Source organism: Agrilus planipennis, unplaced genomic scaffold (assembly GCF_000699045.2).
Source record: "Agrilus planipennis isolate EAB-ADULT unplaced genomic scaffold, Apla_2.0 scaffold217, whole genome shotgun sequence".
In the NCBI taxonomy this organism is placed as follows: Eukaryota; Metazoa; Arthropoda; class Insecta; order Coleoptera; family Buprestidae; genus Agrilus; species Agrilus planipennis.
In genome coordinates, this window is record NW_020438944.1 from 342,870 (window position 1) to 351,267 (window position 8,398).

An 8,398-nucleotide genomic window follows, 5' to 3' on the forward strand; every position below is an offset into this window, starting at 1 on the left:
AAGCTTATATCAGATCCATCACAATCAGATTCATCACTTTCTGTGTTTTTAGTTTTCTTCTTCTTCTTTTTTAAATTAAAATCCTCTAAACTACGTTTCATTTGTCTTGCCCTAGTCCTTCTTTCCTGTTCTAGCTTTTTCAATCGCTTTTCATTGTGTTTCTCTTCAATTAGGTTTTTTTCGGGTGTGTCAGTATAAATACGTGATTTTCCTGGCCGTCGTCCTTTGCTTGTTTTATTACTTTTTACAACAGTCGGATAGGGTCGAATTGCCTCTGGTGTCAAAACTGTCTTGAAAGGAGCTACTATTTGATGGATTGGTGAATTGTTCAAAGCATCTGGTTCACAAGCATCTAAATTAAACCTTTGTAGTTCACCACCATAAGTTAACAATGGTGAGTTAATAGTTTTTTCTGTAGATTCTCGCTGAACCTCCAAGAAATCCTGTGTTCCAGAAGTAGAGGGTTGGCAGATATCAGAGACACTTGGCTGCTGCAGAGTAGGTGCTGACAAATCTTTAACGGCGTTTTGAGTAGGAGGCACATGTTCTACGTTACCGGATGTATACACCTCAGTTGGAGTAAAATCTTCGTCACTAAAGGCTAATTCACTAAGAGGCCATATTCCGGGTTTGTTAAACCCGCTTGTAATATTTTTTGCCGTGAATGAATCGAAAAATGCAATTTTCACAAGCTTTGGAATATTGTAAATTGTCAATGCTTTGCCTGGGTTCATTATATGCCAATTATTGAAAGCAATTTTCAACTTTGATTTAAATGCTCCAAAGACTCCCACATCAAGTGGCTGTAGGCGATGAGATGTATGTGGTGGAAAAGATAGGTAAATTATGCCATTTTCTTTGGCGTAGTTGATGGCTTCGAGAGAAACATGGCTTTCATGGTTGTCACACAACAATAATATGGGGTTATCTTTTGTGCAGAGTGTGTGCTTCTGGATATGTTTTAAAACAGAGACGAATATATCGCTATTTATCCAGCCACTTTTATTTGCAGCGCCGAGACTTCCTTCGGGTGCTCCTTCGAGAAAATTATGTTTATAATTAACGCGTGGAAACACGAAAAGTGGAGGAATGGTGTTTCCGCTGGCAGATATAATGCCACCAAAAGTTACGAGTTCGCCTCTTTCAGCTGATACAATTTGTCCGACTTGTTTTTGACATCTTGGAGCCAAGACTTTAGGAGTATCTAGAACGGTAGATACACCTGATTCATCGAAATTAAAGATTCTGTCAGCAGTTAATGGCTGTCGCTCCAACACTGTCTTCAAGTTGGTATAAAACTCGGTAACCGAAGTTTTGTTAAACGCATAAGATCTGGCAGCGCTTGTGTTTTCGGGTTTGCGTAAGCTGAGTTCCGGGTTTCTTCTGCGAAAACCATACATCCATTCTTTTCCAGCTATCTTATTTTCTTTCCACTTTGCTGGATATTTCAAACTCAAAGATTTGGCATACTCATATGCTAGCTTTCTTGCTTGAATCGTCGTAAGTCCATAATGCATCTTACAACATTTGATAATATAATCATTTAGCAGTTTTTCTTCTTCCATAGAAAAGACTTGGAAACTTGTATATTTAGAGTCAAATGTACGGTTGCTTGACCCTTCAGCATCATTGCTATTCTTGTATTTTTTTACTCGGCTTTCTAATGTTGATAATTTCAAATTGTACTTGTCCGCAGCTTTTCTATATGACAATACTCCTTGTGTAACATCCTGAATTGCTGACTGCATGGATTCTTCATTCACAGCTTGTCTACTTGTATTTTTTGGTTTATAAGTCCGCACCATGTTTCTGTGAAAAAATAATAAAAAATAGGTATAAAATATATATACGTACATCGCCGACAGCAAAACACAGGACAAAGTTAATGCAATAATTAGCAATTAGCACACTAATACACTAAATCGTACCTACCTACCTACCAGTTGGGGCACATTCGTACGCGTTCAAACGTGCCCCATCTAGTTCTGTCCGTAAGTACCCCACTAACTAAATAACAACAAAATATAACCTTTTTTGATATTAATAGAAAACCTCATTAATTAAGTATTGAAAACGTATCTTAAGTATATTTTGCTACTTACTGATACAATACTCTATATGAAAACTTATTTTATCTACGGTAACAAAAGACAACAACATAGATCAAAAAATTACTTACCGAGCGCGAAAACACCTTCCTGTCTGTCACTTCACTCTCACCAGTGCAAATGGCGCGATACCACGTTGGCGTAAAGTTGGTACCTCGACTCACGCACACATACAAAAGCAAGAACGTACGTTGTTTCGTTTAAGTTTTATTTTAACTGTATGAATGTGCCCCGCGTGCGAAGGGTAACGATCTTCCCCTATTATAAATTATTGTTGCGTTTTCTAAGGGTGTCGACAAAAGTATTTTGTTTTTGGATGCTGTAAAAGTCTTTATTATTTCTATCAATGTTCCATGTGCGCGTTCAATTATACCATTACTATTGAGATGTCCAGCGGTGATAAAATGAGAATTCACTTTATGCATTTTTAACATATCATTGAATAAAGGATTGTTAAACTGGTTATCTGCGATTATATTTTTTGGAACTTTGTATCGTGAAAATAAATTGAAGTAAGCATCTACTAAATCAGGTAAATTTGAGAAATTTGAAGGTTCACACATAAAATATTTTGTAAACGAGTCGATCGCTGTCAAGTACTTTTTATTATTTTATGAAAACGTGTCTATATGCACCGTTTCGAAAGGTTCTTGCGCAGTTGGTGTAATTTTTAATTTATACTTCACAGGGTGTCTTTCGTATTTGACCTCTTGACAAATATGACATCTATCCCCAAAATTTTGACAACTAATGTTAATATCCGGCCAATAATATTCACGTGATATCTCTGCATATAATTCTTGCCTTCGTCTATGTCCTAGGGTATGAAATCTACTTAATATTTCTTGTTGTATTGTTATATCTGTAATGTCGTTTAATAACCTATCTGCATAAACAAATTTAATTGTATTGTCAAATGAAGTATTAATTATTCCAGCTATTTCTTCATAGAAATCTCTGTTTTTTGAAAGTATTGCATTTATTAATTTTGGAGTTGCATATTCCCTCAACTTATTAATAATTTCATTTTCGTAGTTACTTTCAGTTAATTGAATCAAGTGGCGTGTTTTATTAAATAGTCTATTTATATAGTATGTTTAGGTTTGTTGTTAAATGAGAAGATAAACATAAACTGATTTCTAAATTGGTTCAGTGTTTTATTAATAATAGGTAAAGTGGCGTTGGTATTTTCAAGTTGTGAATGTACCGTATTTGATGTAGATGAAATATCAATTTCGGGTTTTTTACTTGGCGGTTTAATTTGAATATCTGAAATGATTTTTATTTTGGATCTTTTGGGAATGTCTGTTTTTGTGTCATCTTTAGTTAAAAAATCGTCTAATTCTGGAAAGTCTAAAGGATCTGGGCGTGTGGCAATATCACCTGGGTTATTGAAAAGAGATAATAGGTCGTCCTGTGTCTCTATAGGATTTGCTTCTACTCTTGATAAGAAGTCTACATTACTGTTTTGTTTACCTTTCTTATATAGTATATTGTAATCAAATTCTTCTAAACGTAGTCTCCATCTAATTAATTTGGAGTTGGGTTCTTTTAAGTTAAAGAGCCACTGTAGCGGCTTGTGATCCGTTATTACATTGAAATTATGACCATATATATATATATATATGTCCTAAATAATTTCGTAGCCCATACAATGGCAAGGAATTCCTTTTAAATTGTTGAATAGTTATTTTCGGCATCATTAAACGTTCGGCTGATGTACACTATAGGTTTATCATTGCCTATAGGCCCTCGTGATAGAATTGCGCCAAAGTCTACATTCGAAGCGTCGCAAGTGACATTAAACGTTTTACTGAAGTCCGGGTAAATTAAAATTGGTGGGTTACTTAAAATTTGCTTTATGTTATTAAAAGTATTGACAAATTCTGGGGTATGTATTATTTTCGCGTTCTTTTTTAAACAAAGGGTTAACGGTTTTGTTATGGTTGCATAATCTCGAATAAACTTCTTATAATATCTTGATAAGCCTAGAAATGACTTAATTTGCTTAACAGTTTTTGGCAGTGGAATGCTCTTTATTTTAGCAATTAATTTGGGATTCGGTTTGATACCCTTAGTAGTAACTAAGTTTCCTAAATACTCCATTTTTGCGAGGCAGAATTCAGATTTTTCCGACTGAATTTTGAATTTGTTTTCCGGAAGTCGCTGCAATACAGTTTTTACATTTTCAAAATGCTGATCCAATGTTTTCCCTAAGATAATTATATCGTCTAGGTAGACTAGACAAATGTTGTTAAGTAGTCCTTTTAGCACATCATTCATGACACGTGCAAAACACGCGGGGGCATTTCGTAAGCCGAATGGCATACGTAAAAATTGCCAATGTCCCTTATCAGTGGAAAATGCGATTTTATGATGATCAGCTGGATCAATTTCGATTTGATAGTATCCGCTCTTAAGGTCTAATTTAGTAAAGAAAGTCGAATTACCTAATAAATCTAAAATCGATTAAATATTCGGGATAGGATATTTATCTTCTATGGTTTTTTGTTTAATGTTTCTGAAATCCACTACTAAACGATAAGTTGTTTTGTCTTGTTTATCAGTTTTTTTTTAACCAAAAAGATAGGACTGCTATATGGTGATAAAATTACTTCAATTATTTTTTGTTCTTTTAATTCCGCCATTTGTCTGTCAATCTCGCTTCTTTGTGATATTGGGAATCGATACGGTTTTGAAAATATTGGTTCGTCTGAATTTAAAGGAATTTTGTGTTTGGTAGTATTTGAAAATGTTAAGATTTCGCCTTCTTGATAAAATACATGACGATATTTACATAAACTGTTAATTACATTATAATTTTCCTCATCTAAATGAGATAAATCTAGATTTAACGTTTCAGTTGATGATGACGTTAATGATCTATTCTTAACATGTGGTTTATAGACTTGCGCGATATCTAACTGCGTGTTATCTATAGTATGCGCTTTAATTTTTTGATGGTAAGAATTTTCTAGAAGATTACCATAGACTGGAACTATACAGTGAAAATTTTCGGCGGTTGTGATAGTATCAGGTGACAGTATGTATTACCTATTTGTTGTTGCGCTACTAGAATTGTGCCTTTCTTTAAGGAAACTAGAAAATTTTGCTTCTGAACATTTCTTGCAAGATTCGCGTCGTATTTGACTAGATTAAATTTTTGAGAATTAAGAGAGATGGTGCCTAATTTGTAATCTATTATTGCGATCATCGTCTCCAAAGCATCCGAACCTAACAAGATGTCAAAATCGCGATGAAATGGAACCACAAAATATTTAGCTATTGACTAGGATTGAGTAAATCCAAATTTACAATTTCATCGTGCTTTGTTGCAGTTGTAATGGTCTTTAAAGTAAAATATTCCTTACGAATAAATTATGGGTATAATTTATGGGTCAAATTTGGTTTTATTAGGGAATTAGTAGTGTCAGTGTCTATTAAAATTTTGACCTGAAGTCCGTCGTTTAATTCGATTATTAATGAAGGCAAATTGTTACTATTACTAGCCAAAATACAATGTTGCTGATTTCTTCGGAAGAATTGGGTTGATACTTTTCGACAGTTTCTGGAGATTGCCTAATTTCGGATTTATACATATTCTGTGCTGGTTCTTCTACATACTGCTCTTCAAAATCTAAGCTTTCCTTATAATTCACAGATTGTACATGATTGTACCTGTCACAATTTTCCGTGGTTAAAAATTGTTCACTGTCACCATTAAAATCATTATACAACCTAAAATCCGGATTTTCGATTAAATCCAATTCAGTCAAGTTAACTCGCGGTTGTCTCCAATTTTTGAATATTGTTCTATCAAAATTATTATTATTTCTACCACTATTGTTTGCGTGAGATGGACTTTGCCTATTTCCAGCAGATGTATAGGTATCTAAATTTGACTGCCTAAAATTCAAATTTGGTGATTGCTGCCTAACGTTTAAATTCGTGGGTCTAAGGTATGGTCTGTTTGCATTATTATTATAACGTTGGCTACAATTTCTAGAATTAGGTACTGGTAAATGTGATCTCATTAAGTTACGGTCGATGTTTCTAAAAGAGTCCGGAATTCGAGTGTTATTGACATTCATCGGTGCATTTTCAGATGTTTTTGACGTTTGATTTACACGCGTTTTGAACAATACATTAATCTTGTATTGGCGGTAGCTGCAAAACTTTCATGGTCCCTCACGTCAAGTATAGTTTGTAACATATTCGGACAATTATTATATAATAGTTCTATTGCTGCTTGTTCGTTGACCTTTCTGTAAATAGGTTTTGCGGGATCGTAGCGCAGCGAGAAGAAAAATAATCCGGGCCAGTAGCAAAATGATAGAAAATAAAACGGCGGCAAAGTATTTGAAACGTATATTTACAGCACGGATAACTGGTCGCATGGACCGTCTAGTAACAAGTAAAAACATCTAAATACTATACACTAAGTTAACCAAAAAGAACCGGATGAATGTAATAAAAATTGGAAAGTTATGTCTGCTAAAATGCATTTTGCTAGAAAACTATTTATTACCCTTCGGCCGCTTCGCTACCCTTGGAAGTGCAGGTAGCCGAAGGCTTTCGAAGTTTTGTGATAAATTCGGCGGTAAAAAGACGCAGAAAGTTAAACATCCTATTTACAATTTCTACGAACTACAAATTCCTTAAATATAATTTGGCTCGAGGGTAAGTAGCGTGACCGCTTCAGGGATTTTATTATCCATAGTTATTTTTACATCTAACTGAGTTTACGCGGACTTGATTATACTTACAAAAACATTCATACTTTCACCAGTTTTAATTTTCATGGTTTTGAATTTTTCAGCTTACATTTTCCTATCAGTTAATCTCCAAATTTAGTGCGTAATGCCTCTCTTAACGTCGGCTAATCGCTAATATCTGGTCTATGCGAAATGAAATCATTCGCATCATCTACAAGCTTAATACATATTAAACAGTATACATATTCGTTAAGTGCTTCGTCTGCCGTGTTTCCATATTTTGTATAAAATGATTCTACCCTATTTATAAAAGATTCAAGGTTTTCCGTTAAATTTTGGTAAAATATCGCCATAATTTTTGGCGGTCGAAATAAGTTACTCATGTTGGCAATTGCCTTTTATAATCTCCCGCCTATTTGTGAGCGCTCTGCGCGTCCCCTGTTCTCTCTAATTTTGTTACCCGCGATCAACACGCCCTCTCACTTGTTCACTTTGCTTGGTTTTAGTTCAACTTCATACGTCCATGTACAACTTTTGTTGTCTTAATTTTCAAGTCTTTGTTTAATCTAAAATAAACGTTTTGAGTTCCAATTAGTCACTGTTTTTATTGTGTTTCGATCCCGAACCTTAACAACTCAGTTGTCGCGGGCATATTTATTTCGTGACTATTATTCCTAGTTTGTGTTGGCAATACTATATTTTCCGTTTCTAAAATGTCCTCTAATCTAATAGAATTTAATGATTGACTTAAATCGGCTAATTCAATCAACAGTACAGAATTCGCGCTCTCACCCATAAAATTTATTAATTATTTTGTATATATTACGTGAAAAATATCTATTGTACTGTAACGATAGATATTTTGGTCGAGATTCTTATTATAGTTTGTTTTACACTAACTTAAAATTAAAAGGTTTATACAATTATACAATTTCTTTTTTTGTACATGTAAAGAAAATTTCCTACCTTGTAGGTGAAGACAAACACCTAAAAATTGTTGATTTTGTTGATTGCTTGAACGTTGATTCGTTGCTCTTGAATTTTCTGAAATTTGACGGTGTCGGCAGGTTGCTCCTCGGTGCCCTTGTTTTGGTCGGGAGACCCACTCAATTCCGTTGATGAAGTTTTGGAGTTGTCGGAAGGTTGCTCCTCGGTGCACTTGTTTTGGTCGGGAGACCCTCTCGGTTCCTCTGGATTTTGGCGGTATGTATAGTTGTCCCAGTTCTGTCCTCCTTGCCTCTGTGGTTTGGGAGACTGTAGCATCAACTATCATTTTTTTTGTGAACTCACTTTTCGGTTGTTCCAAATTTCACTCTGCTGAACTATCGGACGTCGCGGGTGCGGGATTGTTGCGAATAGAGTACAACAGAATTTTGTTAATCACTTTTTTTTATTGAACATAACAAACAACATATAACACAATTAAAGACATATCATTGGTTTGAATTTATAAAACATGCTTCCTTGACTAAAGCTGGTAAGTGAATAATAAATGGAATAATAATGTCAATGCATCGAATGAAAATGAATAGAATACATATACATATATCAAGTTCGCGAAATTCATTCATTCGT